Source organism: Lissotriton vulgaris, chromosome 2_1 (assembly GCF_964263255.1).
Source record: "Lissotriton vulgaris chromosome 2_1, aLisVul1.2, whole genome shotgun sequence".
Lineage (NCBI taxonomy): Eukaryota > Metazoa > Chordata > Amphibia > Caudata > Salamandridae > Lissotriton > Lissotriton vulgaris.
Window position 1 is genome coordinate 2,110,179,214 of NC_141687.1, and position 20,674 is coordinate 2,110,199,887.

Genomic DNA, 20,674 nt, shown 5'->3' on the forward strand with positions numbered 1-20,674 from the left:
ACACAGTACAAAAAGTAACAGACTGTGGAAATGTCAGGGTTCAGAGTCATAGACATGTGAAAGTACCTTCCAACACTTAGTCGCTGTTCTGTAAGAGAGCAGTAATATCGCCAGATACAGAAACCGGTGGAGAACCAGGGCGTTAGAGAAATATACAACTGAAGCTCAACCGCCGAGATTTTGTTTAGTTCAAGGGATGGTGCTACTCTGGATTTGAATTAATCTTGGGTAGATCGGAGCAGTTGTAGGAGGCAAGGGAAAAGGTCGGTACAGATACCAGCTGGATGAAACTACTTAAACAAGGCTTATTGGTTCCAACAGTGGATGACCCTTGACCCTGCTTGCAGGTCAGTTCGCCCCCCACGCGCACAGCTCCCCCTGTGCACCCGTGACTCCTGCCCCCTGCTGCCGCTGCCGAGAGACCGCTGCCGGTGTGCTCCTGTGGTCCTGTGTGCCCCCGTGGTCTGGTGACTGCTTGTGCCTTTTTCATCTATCATTGTATTGTAGTTTGTTATTTTTATTGTATAGTAACAGCTGTTTCTGTAGGTGCCCGTAGCGCCCCTTGCCCTCTGTACCCCCCCTCCCCACCGCTGCTCCCCTGCGACCCCGCCCCCTCTACCTTCTGTGTCCCGTCCCCGTCCCCCTCCCCCTACGCCCATTGGCTGCCCCGCTCCCACCTCCCAGCTGCTCCTCCCTCCCACTTGGCCTTTTATGAAGGACGCCGCACAGCGGGCGCGCTGCTGGTGCGCCAACGGCAAGCCCGTCTGCGCCCAGACCGCGCCCAGCGCCAGAACCCCTGGACCCCGCGCCCCCTGCAACGCCAGACTACGATACAACGCCAACGCCCTCCTGGCTCTCAACGCCGGCTGGGACCGCCGCTGCTTCCAGGCCGCCCCGAAACGCACCCACAGACCCTTCTCCTGCCACACCAGCAACTTCTCCTGTGACAGAACCACCAAGCCTCCAAGGACCGGACCCAACCACCTCCGCTGCATACTCCTCAACACCCGCTCCGCATGCAAACACGCCGTTGAGATTTGGGACCATCTCGACACAACGGCCCTAGACGTAGCATTCCTGACCATGACCTGGTGGAACGAATCCTCGGCACCGAACATCGCCGTAGCCATCCCGGATGGCTACAAGATCACCAGCAGGTATCGCGCAAACGGAATCGGAGGAGGAATAGCCATCGTCCACAAGGCCACACTCCAGGTCCACACCCTTGCAGACGACTCTCTAAACTCCGCTGAACACCTCCACTTCCGGATCCACACCGACCTCAACACCACTCTCAGAGGAACACTCGTCTACAGACCTCCCGGACTCTGAGCCCTGTTCAGCAACTCCATTGCCGACCTCGCCAGCACCCACGCACTCTCCTCCACGGACTACATCTTCCTCGGGGACCTGAACTACCACCCCGAAAACAACAACTACACCAACTTCGCCACCCTGATCGCCAACCTCAGCCTCCAACAACTCGTCACCGAACCCACCCATGCCACACGCTTGACCCCATCTTCTCCACAAGCACCCACGTCGCCTTCAACCACACCACCGAACTCCACTAGACCGACCACCACTGCATCCACTTTACTTTCAAGAAGGCAACCACGCACCACCACACTCGACAGCTACCTCGCCGCTGCTGGGGCAAAATCACAGAGAAGCAACTGACCTCCGCCCTCACACTGGACCCTCCAACCGACCCAACTGACCCAGACACTGCCGCCCGAAACCTCAGACAGTGGATTGAAGACTGCGCCAACATTCTCGCCCCGCTAAATAAGCCCTCCAGCAAGAAAGCTTCCTGGTTCACCAAAGAACTCCGGACCTCCAAACACACATGCTGGATGCTAGAGAAAAAATGGCTCCAAGACCGCACGTCAGACAACCACGCTGCCCACAACCACGCCATTCGCAGACACCACCAACTCATTAGACCAACCAAGAGATCCTCCTTCAAAGCCCGACTGGACAACAACGCAAACGATTGCAAAGAGCTCTTAAGCATCGTCAAGGAACTCTCCAGCCCCAGCGTCAACACCAACGACATCACACCCTCGCAAGAATTGTGCGACTCACTGGCCACCTTCTTCCACCACAAGATCATTGACATCCACAACAGCTTCAATGCACCGCCAGCCCCAACCACGACAGACCCCACCACGAACAACACCTGCACGAACCAGCTGACATCCTGGGCCCATGCCAACGACGACGAGACACGAAAGATCATGAACTCCATCCACTAGGGATCACCAGCAGACCGCTGCCCACAACACGTGTTCAACAAAGCAGATGCCACCATCACACCCCAACTACGAAAGGTCATCAACATCTCCTTCGACTCAGCGACATTCCCGGAAAGCTGGAAGAACACCGAAATTAACGCCCTCAAGAAGCCCAAGGCGGACCCCAAGGACCTCAAGAACTTCCGCCCCATCTCCCTGCTCTCCTTCCCGGCGAAGGTCATTGAGAAAATCGCCAACATATAGCTGACCTGCCACCTCGAGGACCACAACATCCTAGACCCGTCGCAATCCTGATTCAGACGGAACCACAGCACCGAGACAGCCCTCATTGCCACCACAGACGACATCCGACGCCAACTAAACAGCGAAACCTCAGCCCTCATCCTCCTGGACCTGTCAGCCGCCTTCGACACAGTCTGCCACTGCACACTAAGAACACTCCTCCAAGAAGCCGGAATCCGGGAAAAAGTCCTAGACCGGACCACCTCCTTCCTCTCCGACAGAACCCAGAGGGTTCGCCTGCCACCCCACCGTTCCAAAGCTACCAACCTCATCTGCGGCGTACCCCAGGGCTCATCCCTCAGCCTGACGCTGTTCAACATCTACATGGCTCCCCTCGATCAAGTGGCCCGCCAACACGACCTGAACATCAACTCCTATGCCGACGACACCCAGCTCATCCTCTCCCTCACCAAGGACACACACACCACCAAAACCAACCTCCACGAGGGAATGAAGTCAGTCGCCGAGTGGATGAGGAGCAGCCGTCTGAAGCTGAACTCAGACAAGACGAAAGTCCTCAACCTCTGCCCCAGCTCGTCGGCCTGGGATGACTCCTGATGGCCGACAACGCTAGGAACAGCACCGACACCCACGGACCACGCACGCAACTTGAGAGTCATCCTCGACTCCTCCCTCTCCATGTCCAAGCAGGTCAGCGCCGTCTCCTCCTCCTGCTACAACACCCTCTGCATGCTTCGCAGGATCTACAAGTGGATCCCGATCGAAACCAGAAGAACGGTGACGCAAGCCCTCGTCGGCAGCTGGCTGGACTACGGCAACGCACTCTACGCGGGAATCCCGACCAAGCACCTACAGCGACTACAACACATCCAGAACGCCTCGGCCCGTCTGATCCTCAACCTCCCCCGACGCAGCCACATCACCCCCACCTCAGAGACCTTCACTGGCTCCCTATCAACAAGAGGATCACCTTCAAGCTCCTCACCCACGCTCAAAAAGCACTCCACAACTCCGGACCAGCCTACCTGAACAACAGACTCCACTTCTACAACCCCGCCCGCCAGCTCTGCTCCAACAGCCTCGCCCTCGCCGATGTCCCACGAATCCAGCGTACCACCTCCGGAGGCAGATCCTTCTCCTTCCTCGCTGCCAAGACCTGGACCCCAAGGACCTCAAGAACTTCTGCCCCCTCCCCACCCACTTGCGGCAGACCCAGGAACCTCTCGCCTTCAGGAAGCTCCTCAGGACCTGGCTCTTCAAGCAGTAGCAGCAACCACTTCCCCTCCCCTCCCCCGCAGCGCCTTGAGACCCTCACGGGTAAGTAGTGCGCTTTACAAGTTCTGTGATTGATTGATTGATGATGCAGTGACAAGCTCAAAGCTTATCAGGAACTTGGCGAAAACCCTAGGGCAGTGCTGGATATACACAGGTAAGATTATACAAAAAACAGATTTTAGCAGATGGACAGCCAAGGAGGTGATACTAAGGAAGGGGCTAACAAAGGACCCGCGGGAACTGAAATGGAGAAACAGCAAACAGTGTGGGGCGCAAAAGCAGATGCAAACTATAGTGGGAATCAAAAGACCAATTCACAACTCTACTTGTTTTCATGCTCTGAACTAAAGTCTTAAGAAGTCTAAATAGGGGTTTACCCCTCTTTGACTGGAAATGACCTTAACCCAGTGAGTTAGTGTGCATTCCCAGAAAGTTAGCTGTCTAGTATTCCTGGCCATCTAAGCTTCCACAGCTCTGTTCTTCAGCACTTTCAGTCCCTGCATGCCAAGAGGGTAGAAAGGACCGAAACAATGGAATAATTTGCCTGTGGTTTCAAGGAGCAGAATAGCTGCTGCTGAACTGCATTTTAGGTGCTAATGGATAAGCATGTATAGTTTATTTTTGCCCGACCTTTGTGTATCTTGGCCGTTTGAGGTATTTTTGTGTCTCCACCGATGTGTACTGCAGTGTAAGGGTTGGTGCATAGAAACACAGCAGAGGGTGCCACTTGACATTGCATCCCTTGCATGTTCACACTCTCCATATGTTGGAACACTCTACATTCCCATTACACCCCACTCACACTGATCATGCACATGCTCATTTAAAACCCACCCTCACATTGAGCCCTCGTACTCCACTGAGTCAGCGTTAAGCTGCTTGTGCCTTGCTGCTAGATTACAAAAAATTAAACCTGTATCCAAATCTCAACAACATACAGCAGAGGTAAGGACTGGAGGACTTGCAGGATGCTCGAACAAGCGGACCCGTGGGTCATCAAACGAATGGCCTTTTAGATAATGAAAGGAATGATCATGGTTTTAGTAGCTTAAAGATACAAGAGATTGGACCAGAATGTTAAGGTCAAAATGCCACCCAAGTTACAAGCAAACGTAGACCAGTAGCATTTTGGTGACGAGTAGAAAGGTAGACCGGGGAAAGAGAAGATATGTTTGAGAGAGGCCTGGCAAGAAGAAAATCTTATTTTTATTTTAGATAAAATTGTGAGAGGACGTCCAAGACGTGATTGAAAAGCGACAACTAGATATAGTATCTTGAGACATTTGAGAAGAAGAATGAATTTAGCATGCCTCTGAGACTCGTTCAAGCTTTTTTGAAGTGCGACCGTGCACGCCACGTGCGTTGACTTGTGCTAATTTACCTAAATGTAATTATTTGTATGTTTTGCGTGTGTATTAGTGATCTCTATGTGTTTACACACGTGTTTAAAAACCACAATAGGTTTTGTGTGCACTGTAGCTCTTTGTGCTGTAGAATGCACCACTTCTTGTTTTTCTGGCATAAACAAAACCTCTTTACCTTGAGCAGGTAAAGATAGGTGTCGGTAATGCAGTGTATTGCGGATACATTATAAGTTTGTGTCAAGAGATTATTAACTACGTAAATGGCCATATCTGGCTTTCATTATACAGGACACGTTCTGACAGCTTCATACACTGCTGGCCAAGGTCATTATGAGCACGGCCAGAATGTAGTCAAACATTAACTAAAAGCCTGAGCACTTTTAGCAAGGAGATGTTGTATGTGAATTGTATTATTTGCAGTAAAGCGCCGAGTGAATGCGCTTACAGAAATATATTTTGTCGTATATTTCTACTGGTGAGAAATCTTAGCCTTATGTCATATGTTTCTCACACGTTGTTTTAGTATACAGTGGAGGGTAAACATTGTCAAATTCCAAAAGCATTGCAGTTTTTAGCTGAGTATAACAAAGAAGCAACTGAATGTAAATCGGTCTAAGGGCCTGATTACAAATACGCTGGTGGGACTCCCACAGGACCGCCGGGGATCATGGATCCCCGGCTGTCAGAGGCCCGAATATGCTTTACTGCGGCACCGTCTAGCATATTAGGAGTTGCCTGACTGCTTCACTTTCAATGCCCGTGAGCCCGCCAATAAAAGTCGGCAGTGAGGAGATTTAGGGGTCCCTACAGGTCCATGGGATTTCCTCCAGGGACGCACATGGTGTGCCTCCCTGTCTGCATACACCCCGTTTCCGGCACAGCATGGACTTTATAGTCCATGCCGTGCAAGAATGGGCTTTGGTGTTTCCATTGCAGTGCTGTTTTAATAGGCACCACCGTGGGAATGCCAAACGACCGCCCACCAGACCGGGAGGAAACTCCTAATCGGGTGGGTGGTCTGGTTACAGGTTTGGCGGTCCTGGAGCGCTGTGAGGTGGTCCGCTCCAGGACCGCCAAAGTAGTAATCAGGCCCTTTATCACAATAGGGACCGTCCAGCCCGAGCTTGTCTGCGAAACAATACTTACCTCATTGGCTCTCATCCGTGAAATACAGCCTGAGTTCTATGTGTAAACTGATCTGTAGTGGCACAGAGAGCAAAAAAATAATGGACAGGAATGTGGCCCAAAGTAATTACCATTAGCTGAGATTAATTCAAGCATTTGTTCCGTCCCACAGTGGAGAATTGTTTACAGCACATACATGAATTCTTTTTTAAAATATTTTTATTTGCATTTTATTATTCATCAACATATCATGTCATCAATGGTCAGCACCTCCGTCCCTTCCACCCCCAACCCCCATGCATCTTCATTAAAAGCAGTACATTCCCCTTCAACAAACAGTTGTGCAGGTCCCAAGCAACATCGTACAAATGCCTATTCCTGTGTATCCTCCAGTGCCCATGTAGGGACCCTCCCAGTCTTCTAGATTCAGAGACCCCCATCTAGGCCATGGTATCGTCTCCACTTGCCCCACACTCTACCAAATTTCTTAGGGCACCCCCTCGCCTTATAGGTGACTCTCTCAGCTGCCATATACAAATCCAGACCTCTTCTCCATTCCTCCAGTTGCGGTACTGCAGCCACCCCCCACTTCCGTGCCACATCTCCCTTGGCCACCACCAGGGCCAGGACTAAGAAAATCAAAAGTGGGCATGCAAGATCCACATCGTTAGTCATGCCCAGCAAGACTAGCTTAGGGTCCACTGGCAGGGCAATCTCCAACACCTCACCCAACTCCCCCAAGATCTCCACCCAGGAGGTCTGAATTGTGGGGCAGGACCAGATGGTGTGGTAAAAATCCCCTCTACTGTGGCCACATCTCAGGCAGCTCGGGTCTCCAGCCCTCCCTATTTTGTGCAGTTGCTCCCTGTCAAAGTAGGTCCTGTGAAGGACATTATATTGGATAAGCCTCAGTCGGGATTTAATGGCTACCTCTCTCGGATGCATCAACACCACATCCCAGTCCACATCATCCATTTCCCCAACGTCACACTCCCACTTCCTCCTAAGGGTGACCAACCCATCTGGCATATTATTCATCAGTGTTCTGTACGTTAGGGAGACCGCCCTGCCTGGGATTTTCTCCTGTAGGAGGCGACCTTCCAGAGGTACATATTCAGGGAGCGCTCCCACCTGGATCCCCTCTGCCCGCCAGGCATGTCGCAACTGTGCATATTTCAAGTACAGAGTACAGTGTAGGCCGAATTCCGTCCTTAACGCTTGAAATGGTTTCTGCGCCCCCCTTGCGATCACATCTCCTAATGTCGATATCCCTATGTTATCCCACCTCTGGAACCCTTTCCGTTTATTCAGTTCTGTTAACCAGGTACAGTGCCATAATAGAGTCTGCCTAGTAGGTTTCTTCTCCCAACCTATACGATTCCAGACCGTCAGGGTAAGCCTGGTGGCCGGAAGCAGGCCCTCTCTCCCCGTGCTTCCATAGAGATAGGAGGTGCAGGTACGGGCTGCCATACCGCTTCTTTCCAGTGCGTATGTGGGGTGCGCAGCGGGAGCGTGGAGCCAGTCATTAATAGGGACCAGGTGTTCTGCCCAATAGTAGGCTTCTACGTTGGGGAGCGAGATCCCGCCACTATACTGATGTCTGTTTGGGGTCGCCCACGCCACCCGAGGCTGTTTACCCAACCATAAAAAGGCTCTCAACTCTGCGTTTATGTCCGTGAACACCCTATGTGGGAGGGGATAGTACTCATTCTGAAAGGCTTACAGAAACCGCAGTAGCGTCACCATTTTAAACATGGCCGCCCTGCCTAATATCGTTAGCGGGAGCATCCGCCACCGGTTTGCATCTTATATAAAGTTATGCACTATTCGCCTAATGTTCCTTTCATAGGAGCTGGCGCTGTCACAAAGATCCCAAGGTTCACAAAACCCTTGCTCGTCGTCTGCAACCTCTCTGGCAGGCCAGACCATTGTTCCTGGCCTCGGGGGTCATAGAGAACCGACTTATGCCAGTTTATCCGGTAACCTGCATGTGCTCCGTACCTTTCCAACTCTGAGAACAGCGTTGTTATCGTAGTTTCTGGGTGGGTGATATATAGGAGAACGTCATCTGCGTATAGTGATATTTTTTTCCTCTTCGGCGTTCGCCGGTCCTATTCTAAACCCCCTAATGTCTGCATTTTGCCTTATCGCACATGCCAGCACCTCAATAGTTAGCGCAAAAAGCAGGGGAGACAAGGGGCATCCCTGTCTGGTCCCTCGCCGTACCGGGAAGTCTCAAGATAGAATCCTATTGACTTTAACTTTCGATCTGGCGTCTGTGTATAACAATTGTACCCAGTTCCGGAACTTGGGTCCGAATCCAAACCGTATCAGGACTCCTTCGAGGAAGGGCCAGTGGACTGCATCGAACGCTTTTTCGGCTTCCAGAGACAGGAACCAATGGGGGTCCTGCCTCCTGCTTACCTCCTGCAGCCAATTGTGCGTCCATCTGAGGTTCAATCTGGTGGCACGATCTGGGAGGAAAATCGTCTGATCCAGGTGGACCAGTCCCGTTATCACCCCCCGGAGCCTAAGAGCTTGGATAGTCGCAAGGAACTTCACTTCTATATTCAAGAGAGAGTTTGGGCGGTTCGACAAACAGTCATCCGCCGGCTTACCCTCCTTGTAGACCGGAATTATCGTGACCATACGAAGGTCCGGCGGTAGCTATCCCATTTGTGCTGCCTCTTCGGATAGTCCCATCAGATGGCGGGAAAATAAATCCAAAAATGTGCGCTTAAAAATTTCCGCAGGGAACCCAGTAGGGCTCAGAGATTTCCCCGCTCGTAGCTTAGTCAGGGCTTCCGTAACGTCCCCTAGCTTAATGTCAGCCTCCAGGGCACGTTGGTCCTCATCTGTCAAGACTGGGAGTTCAATGTGCGACATATATTGTAGAGTATCTTCCTGTGTCCCTAAGTCCCTAGCTTCATAAAATAGTTTGTAGTGTGTAGCAAAGGCCTCCGCTATCAATGCGTCTGACTGCACCAGGTTCCCCTGGGCATCCCTGACCTGTTCTATCCATCTGGCGTCCCTTTCCTTTCTACTGAGCCACGCTAGCAACTTTCCCGATTGGTCCCCCATGTCATATAAGCGATGCAGTGTCGCCAGCGCCTGTGTTTTAGCCTCGACCGTTATTGTGTCTCTATAATGTCGTTGCACATTCGTCAACCTCCTAAGAGTCTCTGGTGCTCTAGAGTGTTGCTGTTCTTTCTCCAGTTCCAGTATCTGAGCCTCCAGCACCCCAGCGTCCTTCCAGCCTTTCTGAATCACCTCCGCTAGCCTGTTCTGCGCTCTGTCCCATAGGACCGCCTCAAAGGCTCCCAAAAGATCACCTTGGACGAGACCGAGTCCTCATTGTCAGCAATGTACACCTTTATATCGGCTCTGATACCCTTCAGTATAGCAACATTTTGCAGGTCCCAGGCCGTCAACCTCCAAGACCCCCCCCCTTCCTTTCCCTTCCTCCCCCACCAATACTAGAAGCGGTGAGTGATCTGAGATCCCCCATGCTTGGTATTCAGCCGTATCAGCAGCCGTCTGAGTACGTCTAGCCATAAAGATATAGTCAAGCCTCGAGTAGACCTTGTGAGCCCCTGAGAATAATGAGTAAGCCCTAGCTTCTGGATGCAGCCACCTCCATACGTCAGTCAGACCCAGTGTGGACATTGTCTTCGAGAGTAGGGTAGGGGTCTGGTCTCTGGATCAGCGGCCGGATCAGGCGCCTCAGGCTCCTTGGCTGACGCTGCTGGGCCTCAGTGTTGTTCTCGGCCGCATCTCCGCCCGGATCTCCCGTCTCCTCCGCAGGCCGCCATCTTGGAGCTCCAGCCGCGGCGGTCAGGAGCTCCGCACACCGCCACTGCTGGACAGGAGGTTCCCCACTGCTGTCGTTCAGCCACAGTGTCCCTGGGCTCTGCTGGACCCTATGGAGTCAATTGGTCCCCAAAACTGACTTCTGGACCCCTGTTAAAGCGCCAGATCATGGCGGCTCGCAGGAGCAACGGTGAGGTCCGACTTACACCGCCATGCTGTTGGCCACGCCCCCCACATACATGAATTCTTGTTTGTATAGTGATTTATGTATATTAATGCTTACCTTAGAATTTGCTTTGCACAAAATGTCACCAATGATTAAAAATAAAATGTATCTGATGGACGTCATAGGAATAATAGAAAAGTGATGGATAGATGTACTTGAATCAGTATTAACAAGTCAGAATGTGTCTGTATTATAATCCATTGTAATTTGTTTAGCTTTTAAATGCCATTACAAAAGCATATTGCTAGCCCCATTACGGAAGGGGATAATCTGTTTGTAAATCCATTCTGGCTATGCCTATAAAGGACTAGTCCTACTATAATGCTATGCATTGACTGCCCTAAACAGAAACACAGGCAACCTTAGATATGCTTGAGTCTCATCAGTGAGGCACTGAGCCTACCTAAGCAATTTCAAAGTATGTCACAAACACCTGGTCTTCATCTTTTTCTAAACCAGAAATGGTCTGTATCAGAGACCAATCAGATGGAAGCTTGGTCTAAATAGAGATCTAGGAGAGAGTAAAAGATAGGTTTGTCCTCCAGGCATTGCCACCTGACGTGCAGGATTTTAAGGAGCATATAATTGGTGGACCTCAACAACTGCTCAGTACAGTGGGCCTGAAGTATTGGTTTAAGGAACTCGAGTATCTTTATAGACTGGTGTATCGTTGATGCACATAACTTTACACATTGCCTAGTCATGACTTGTAATCTGGTACAAGCAACGTGTGTACCTACTTTCACTGCACTTAACGAAGCTTCAGCCTTTCCAAACGGTTCATGACCCCATTAATTTATGTGATTTAATTCAAAAATAGGGTTTTGAAAGTGAGTTATTGAACTTCCCATCCAGTAACTAATTGTAATTGTTAATCTGGGTTTAATTTATATTATGATGCTTTTTTGCATTATGGAATATTATTTTAAACGATTTTAGAAAGTTATAAAAATCTATTTAGACAAGCATCAATCCTCTTAACAAACCTGACTTTAACAGCAGGCATCCCAATTAGTGCTTGCCAAACTCACATTATCCACTAGTTCGGATTTCTACTTCGCGGTAATGATTCCTTTGGTAAATGGTGTGTGATGAATGTTGTGATCATTAACACTACTTGTCTCTTTGAAGTATATATAATTAGTGAACCCACTGCTTAATTTATAAGGGAACTATACTCTTTTTTTACAGCTTTGCATTAAATAGTTATCAGTTGCATGCTGTTTCCGATAAGTAGATATTTTCATACAGATAAAGTGTAGGTTAAAGAGTGAGACTTCATTAGGACTGCTAAATCTAGTTGTAAGCTATTTGCTTGGAGTAAATCATCCCTTTCACATGCTGTTCTTATTTAAAAGTGAATGCCCCTAGAATTTTCACAAAATGGTGGGACCCATGTTGTGAGTGACTTGAATGTTGTCTGTCATCTATTGAAATGTACCATGTCCATATGCACTGTTTCTATAGGAACAACTTCAACATTAACAGACATAAAAATGATACAGAAGGCTCTTTTCCATTGAAAATGCGAACTGTACTGCTGAAGGCTTACTACATTTGTATTTTGTATTAAACAGCGATACATAGTTTATAAAAAAGGAGTGCTTCCTACTAAAACACCTTTTACCTTGTTTATTTACAATCAGCAGTGAAGAATGAAATTGCCCTTCAATTTGCCACCGGCTTATAGATCTCTGCATATTTCTTTGCCCTGATCCCAGCTGGATGGAACGATTCCCCAAAAAGAGATTACCCACAGATTTCCGATTTTGAAAGAATGTAATCCTGTAAATTTACACTCGCAGGTGATGGGTGAATGTCACCAGTTCAACAAAGCTTTAGGCATTGGTTGAATCGCAGATCCCAGGGTGGCTATGGCAATCATTATAAACTAGAACAACATCTGTTCGACTTTAATGCATGTGGTATATACTGCCATGTAAAGCCTTTACAAAAATGCTCAGTATGGTTGGATAGCGATTAAGGGCGCGCATCTGATGAAAAGCTGTCCTCTTAACATCTGTGTGGAATTGAAAATACTTGAAATTCGAAGTGCTATCGATTTCTGGAAGCTTAGAACGTCTACTCTAACGAAGGATTTCTAAAGCGTTATTTTTGGGGGTTTTCACTAATGCAAGTAAGGCACGAACTCTAAGTGGACGAACTACAATTGTTTTGTCTTTTGCTGCTCTAACAGGTTATATAATTGGTTTGTAATTGCAAATGTCCAGCTTGTAATGTTTGGACATATGGTCTAAGTAAACAATATTTTCTGATCAGATCGCCCCTATTTAAAAGCAATACCACGGTTTTTATTTTTTCCAGCATGTCACATTGATCATTTTTCAAGCGTTCAGTCTTTTGACAGCTGCCATCTCATCTCCTTCCAAGTCGATAACGCAACATTGGTGATGGTATAGTGACACTTTCAGTCCTGCATCACCCCCCCCCACCCCCCCACCCCCCCGCTAGATTCAGTAATCACCTGTCCAGCCTGTTCCGCACATCAGTTTTCTGGTCGCAATTTCTATAAATAAAATGCGTCTGAAAAACCATCATTCACAACTCTGCAACTTTATCTGAAGTCAACACCAAGATGGAAGCCAGATTTCTCCTTCATTTAAAACGGGCATTGAAAAGTGTAAAATCTATTTACAATGTTAGTGTAAATACTCCAGAGTGTTAGGTCTGTTGTCTTCTCTCCAGGCTTTAGAAATGGCGTTCTTTGTTCATTTATCTGGGGCTGCTCTCACCTGTTTTTCATTGCTGGATGTGACAGTCTATTCCTGTATATGTGTAGTTTCACGTTCATCCTGTTCATGAAGGTAGCTTACTTCAAGTGCTGCTATCATGCTTTGCACTTCCAGCATGCCTTTGCACTCACGTAATGTAATACAGTATTCCTGTAAGTTGTGTGCTAGATGCTGCCTATTAGTTGTATAATACACTCGTGTTTTTGTTTGTTGGGTCTCGGCTTTGGTCCCTGCATCGGCGTCATGGTAAGTGGAATCGCTGTCTCAGTCTCACTTGGGGCCTAGCTCGGGATTGAATGACTGGTGCTTGTTAGACTTGGAAAAATATATAAAACAGCGATTCCGCTCTGTAGCAGTCCTTTAGCAGAGACATAATGCAAAATGTTGTGGCCCCCCAGCAGAATGTGAAGAGGGAACCCGCAAAATCTCATATCTTAGAGATATGGATTGACCTTTGACTGAATGGGGGCACACTGAAGTGTTGGGAGTCCCCCGTGCTCAGCGGCTGCAGGCCCATGTTACACCCCTGTTGTTACTGCCTTTGTACATTTTTTGTTTAACATGATTGAAACACCCCACCCCTGGGCATCTTGTTGGCACTCTATCAGTCCTGTGGAGGAGAACTTTGATCTCACCGGTTGAGGGGGGTTCGGTTGCTGATCATGTTTTACTACACTTCTTGGAAGTGCTGGAGACCACGCCCACAACAAGGCAGCATAATTCCCCTCCACTCCCATGTATGCTAGTGGTGGGGTCCGTGCTGCATAGGGGCAGATAGTCATTCAAACAGTCGCAGTGCTGTTGATCTCTTATTGTGCACTGGCCTGAGTAGGTTAAACTATTGATTGTTGTGCTTTTCACACTGCCCTACTACTCTTTATGCTGCTTTACTGTTCCACCAACACAATAGTTGTGTGCATAGTACGTGCAGGCAGAGTCCACACGTAGGGACACTGGAAACCCTAAGCATGCAGAGACAACCCCAACTCCTGAGGAAGCAGCAAACCCCACTTGTCAAACACTGTCAAGGGCAAATGTCCACCCGTATTTTCTGTCCATAAACTAAACTGAAATCTCAAAAGGATGGAAGTCCCCCAAGCTCCCTCTTCCTACGTGTATTCCCTCAGGTGCAAGGTACTTTATGAATAGCTGTACTTCCTTGAGTCAATAACCAGCCGGCATCTTAGTCGAGCTGTTGTTTGTCTTGGCATGGCTGTAGGTTTTTTTTTTGTTGCCGTAATGCAGCCATTATCTCTGTTGTAAAGTGCCTTTGTTTGAAGAGGGAGTCGGCCACTGTTGTAGAACTCTTCCAGTCAGCCAACAGAACCACATTTACAAAATAAAGGTTTCCTTTGGTGAAGTTTAGGGATTTTTTTTAAGCTTTAGGTTTAACTTTTTTTCTCCCCTGAATGTAGGATATTTGCCCTTTTAAAAAAAAAAGGTGGGTACTAATTCTTTTTATGTGTAATTTGAGTTGAAATGTATGTATTCGGAGTTTAAATATTTGTGCTAGGTTGATGAGGTGCATTAAATCCGGACTGGTCATCAACACCAGTTTGATTGATACGTCGTTTTTTGCTGTTATAGTGCCCTGTCGCATCGATTGGTTCGTCCATTAAATTCGTTCCTACCTCCATGTATCCTCCATCTCTCGCACATGCCGTCATTCTCTACTCTGTGCTGCAGTAAGGGTGGGACAGTATTGGTTGACGGTGAAGTTGTACATGTACAGGAAACATGTGAAATCGGGAGAGCAAAGGACTCGCAGGAGGTGGGTGGAGTGGGATTAGAGGAGAGGATTAATTGTCTTAACTCCAGTCTGTCGGTGGCCCAACGAAATTCAGAAACAGAACCCTTGTGAGTTCTGCATCCTCACAGTGGTAACCCCCACGTAAGTGCTTGCATCAATCAGGAAAGGTGATTCTGCATCGCTCAGGTAGAAGACATATTATCGTTCCCATCCAGAAAATCCAGATGATCTTTCCCAGGCTTGCAGTAATGGGGTAGCATTAGGATTTCAAAATGCTGCCCTCCAGTCTGAATGGTCAGTCGTAGCTCATCAGTGATCGCCACGCTTTAGATTGTCCTAAGCACCGTTTAGAATGGATTGAGTACCTTTATATTGGGTGCGAGTAACACTTTTATATAAACGGCGCTCAGTAAACTCAGCGTGGTATGAAGCACTATATAAAAAATTTAGTAATCATTAATGTGGGTACCTGGTTTAATCTTCCAGAATCTTACTGCAGCCTTCTTAGGCATGCAGTTTCTTAGCGACAACACTTTCTGTAGGAAAAACATCCATGGCTGTCTTAGAAACAGTCCCACACGGGCAGACACATGCCAGTGCATATGCTAGCTCGCTCAACAGTGCCCTGCATCTGGTAGCCTACTTCATCCTTCACAATAGGCTAACAGAGACGGAAAACACTTAGGCTGATTTCAAGAAGATGCTCTTTCATCCTATTTGTGCTGCAACTGTGCTTTACATTTTTAATAGATGTTTTTATTATGTAATATCAGAAATAAAAAGTAGGTAATTCAGGAAAGAATAACCTAAAGAGCATGAAACATGTCTGTTCCTAACACAAGCGAAAAAACTATTCACAACTGGCAATTCTTTAAACCCCCCAGATTATTATTTATGTATCCATTTGCCACCTTCCCTATACTTGGGGCAGCCCTTTTTTGTGTGTCATTTTCTTACAAAGACAATCCAGGAACCCACGTCTTCTCCATTGTGGAATGGATGGTATGACCTCTATACCCCAGAGTGTGACAATAACGTAGCCCCTATGAACTGGTCTTTTGACCACAGGCTATACCCCTCACGTCCCCCCAAAAACAAAGTTGTTCTTGGGACAGTCTTACTGCTCATCCCACCACGTGAGGCACATTTTGTCCTGTCCAAAAGAGCTACATTTTTGGGCTTACCAAGGCTTATGAGAAATCTTTCCTGCACAACCCGTAATCAAGGCACTAGGATAGTGGGTACACTCATTCGCAGCTTTAGTAGGTAGATAATGGAAAAAACTGCCCCTTGATTTTAGGCAAGTGCCTTACTAATTAAGCATTTCATAAGAATATATGTCTTAACTACGCATGCGATACATCGCATACAGCGCGGTCGTTACAACGACCGCGTTGTTACATCGCGAACGTGTGGATTTAGGAATAGTATTTCCAGTTTGTACAGCAGCAGTTAAGGTGTTGGATTGTAAATCCAACACATTCTGCCCCCTGCAGCAAGTCGTTGTAACGACATGCAATGTAATGGTTTGCGATATAAGAGCGCGGTCGTTGTAACTACCTCGTTGTAATGGCATGTGATGTATCACATGCGATGTAAACCTTGTTTCCTTTTCAAATAGTAACATTCAGCCTCACTAGTCTTAAATCTAAGGCCTAGAAACACATTTCTTGAGTAGCAGCAGCACTTTACAAAAATATCATGAATTTCTGCTTCCAACTTTGAACGATATTCCAATTTTCCGTAACCAAAAAACTCTTCCCTCCATTAATATAAAGTAATTTCTTACTTGTCCTTCTCATACCAAACCTTGAGCCTTTGAAGAGCCTCAGTCAAAAAGTTCACAATAGCCTTGTAGATTCTTGGTATCCACCGGGTTTGTGCATGGCACCTCACTAAATTGACTTCAGGTAAGAGGATACGGAGAGAGTAAAGTGTGCCCCTGCCTGGGCATTGCGTGCCTGTGTGAAGGCAGTACTTCATTTGATCCTGTGGTTGCAGGTGGTGCCCAATGGCACACGTATTTGGGACTGTGACTTATTTTTTATCATCAGACTTTGATGCAGAACATGAGAGAGAGACGGATAAGGGGAGAGCAGGATAAAGAAAAAGATGGAAAAACAGTGACCAAGAGAGAGAGAGACCTGGGATTGAAAGGAAACTGCAAGAGTGGGACAAGGTGGCAGGGAGTGTATGTTGGTAGATGAGGCATGGGAATCAAACCAAGGCAGCCTCAGTATTCAGAAACCCTTGTAGGTATATTTTTATATATATATGTTGTTCCATACCACGTAGAACACCTCCTGCAACTCCGTGAATTCGTTTTTAGCCTGCCTTTAATCGTGAACTGCAAGCAAAATGTTTATGAACACTACCCAAACTCCCCCACACCACTCCATACCCTATGGTGTTATTTACTCGCACTTTAAACAATGACATTAGTATCTCTTGATTTTAGAGTGTAAATTAACCACTTGAGACCACAAACTTCAATGTAGGCTGGTAAATGGTGGAGTTCGTACCCATAAATGTCACTCAGGTGCACAAATAAATATGGAAATATTGCATGCAAAGTGGAACAACTCTGTCCCCTATTCTTGAACAGGTTCTAAAACTTAAGTCTCAATCAAGAGTCTCATGATGGCCCAAGGGTGGATACATATGGCTACGAATATTCTGCAACCTCACCATCCCCGACCCACAGTCCACTACTTACCCTTAAAGCTTGGACACTGGAAAGCAAGTTTATCACTATTTTCACTTGAAGGCTGCTTGAACATGATTCCTCCTGGAATAAAACAAATCATTCAGATATTAATTATAAAGCAAGTCGGCCATGTTTTGCCATTGTGCGTCTGCACAAAATATAGATCCATTGTATTACTTCGATAACACTGCACATTTCCTAATGGCGGATCTTTGTAGCCTTTGTATGGACTTTGGGACTTCCGTTCCAACTTCAAAATAAATATGAAAAAATTAAGACTAGTAATCAAAAGACCTGGTTATAGCAGCAGTTAAGTTGTTAACTTTATATACTTAGGATGCATCATGTGAATCAGCTCCTAATATATAGGTAACCTAATTTCACAATAACCTGTAAATGATGCACCTTTTCACTCAACAAATTCAGACTCGAAACACAAATGCATCAATTGAAAAAAGCTAATCTATTAGTTGCCAAAAATAACTTTTACATTAAAAGAGCAGTCCACATATCTAAATCCAGCAGTCTGCAGTGTGGGAAATATGCAAAAAATCTGAAGAGAGGAAAAAGCTCTGCTACTGAGGTAATACAACTGCCCTTCGGCACCTTTAGTGCAGCTGTTTTATCATTAGTTTGGAATGGTTGATTGATAAATCATGATGATTACAGCAGCGTGTAAGGTGATAAAACCTGGTGGGCCATAAAATGACGTTGGTCCCTAAGCAAAGCTTTAGAATTGTCAGTGTGAAAATAGAGGAACTCTGCTATAACACCAGATTGTACTCTCGCAAACAAGAGTCCAGCCATGTCACTGTTTGAGTGTAGGAATTGTGGTTGGTTCCCAAGATAGAAGCCATTTTTATGAAATTGTCATATGTTTAGAAGAGCAATTGGCTTTGAGTTTAGATAGGACACACCTCTGCATAAAAGTGTTCTGTTAATCTTTTAAAGGAGTTTTTTGTTAATTTTTTAAAGAGGGATTTCCTACTTCTAGCTACCATAGATCTCGCGATGCGCTCGTCCATGAATACTGTGTTAAAAGCAAAGTAGTCACTAACCTTTTTTTTTAGTTTTATTTGTTTGTCATAGACTTTATGGGAATCAGACTAATGAAAAGTAACACTGAGTCCTCGCAGAAAACATAGATATCACTTGGTGGTCACTGAATCTCATAGCAAGGAGTGCCGTTTGATAATGAATGGGGGAGTTTAAAGTTCTTGGTGTATCAGGCGAATTAAGTCTAGCATAGTTGAGTTAGGCAAACTGATCATATAATACAGATGATCTGAGTAAACGAGGTAGATATACAAATGGGAAGAAGAGCTTATACGTAATTCCAACTATAATAGGAACATCAACTACTGGGAAATTCCAGTCAATTACCATTGATGCCGAGTAGACGCTTTCTGTTCTGTAATACACTTCTAACTTTTTTTTTACTCAATGAGCACTAAGTGATTATTTCATTAATCATGACATTTTGTTTTCCAGTGAAAACATTCAAACCCTTGTATAAGAAACACATGCACACTATGTTCTTTTCCTTGCTTGAAGGATCTTAGTACACCTTTTTTGTCTGTTGTGTTTATAATTTGTTTCTTAATTGTCTGATGAATATTATAGTTCAATAGGCACATTGTTGGAGAGTTTTTTACATCAAATTTGCTAAGTCAGATGTGGCTTTGGTCCATATTAAAGTTCAAGTTCAATTTATTTATAATTTTGGAACTCAAGAGATCCACATAAAAAGAAGAACAAAAAATAAAACATACATTTTCGAACAGTAGAGTATGGTTTACAAATACACATGATCATATACAAAATGTCAGATAAAATCACTATTAATCATCACAAACCAGTGGATTTTTAATACATATCTAAAAAACATTTTAAAAAGTTAAAAATCCTGTGGCAAAACATTTCATTTGGGGGGTTATAAATGGCATCTATAAATGCAGTAGCAGACAAAATGGATAATTGCAGGTAAATTGGCCTCATTCACTTATGACGATGTAATAAAAGAGCCGGACAAATAAAAAGCACATGGGTAACGTCCTGAATAGAATTATTGCACAGATTACAGACTGGAGAGGAACCATACCATTTAAACAATACATTATTCAGTGGGAGAGAACCCTGCCTCAATAAAAGCCAAAAACGGCGCACTCCATGGGGGATATTCCAAGTAATATAAGATTGTACTTTGTTTATCAGACAAGAGTCAATAGCTGGATGGATGCCCCTCTTTAAAATACGGGCTTCCCTGTCCATGGAGAAACTTAATTTCCAGGAAGCCTGTTTCAAAATGGCCTTGTCATATAGCTACTTCTTTTCTACATACTGTGTTAAGTTAGCATGAGTTTATTAAATGTTTGCACGCCGTTTTCATTCTTGCTTCACTTTTGCACACAACACATAATTGTTGTTTTAGCTTTCAACCTAGAAGAGCTTCGTGATTTACTAGAGAAATAATATGTTATTGCTCTGATATCAGTTTTGTTCTGCACTCTGTCTGCACATCGAGTGCTGAAGGCTACACGGATAACTTAACCCAGTGTTGTTGTAAGGTCTGATCTTCGCACCCTTATAGACATAACACACATGCTGCTGCCAAAATCTGGCTCTAGGCGAGTTTTATATTGTGGTGCTGAACGCACTAAAACACACTTGATGTGCTTCGCATGCAGAGAGCTTGTGGAAGGTCATGTGATCCTCCTGCCACTGAGTTTTTAAGGTATGGGCCCGCCCTGCTAAAACCCAAATGAGACCTTCATAGATCTAAAATACTATACTAAATAAGGAGGGTGTGAATTAGACATTGTTAATTTCTATTCATTTCAGCATATTAGTATGCTCTCACCATTCGCCTTTTATGGACTGATAATTATGCTGATAACTTTGTTACTTATAATATGTTTGCTAGTATTATACAAGATACTGTGTTTAAGAACCTTGCATTAGTAAATAAATATTTCAAACATGCACGTGTCCTCTTTTACTCCACGTTCTGGTTTGTGATGATTATATAACGAAAGAGTGTTCATGTGTTCCACGATTCCGGAGGTACTCTTAAGTTCATGTTCTGGCCTGTCTAAGCATTGGAAGTTTGTTATGACCAATGAGACACTGTAGCTAGCTCGGTAAGGGGATTTTGGGTACTGAG

General features: G+C 45.9%; 1 protein-coding gene across 2 annotated transcripts in view; it reads left to right on the top strand.

The window, feature by feature from the left end:
• The window catches only part of CGNL1 (cingulin like 1), a 579,392-nt gene that overhangs the window by 300,811 nt on the left and 257,907 nt on the right, over nucleotides 1-20,674 (top strand). The gene's annotated exons all lie outside the window — the stretch shown is intronic.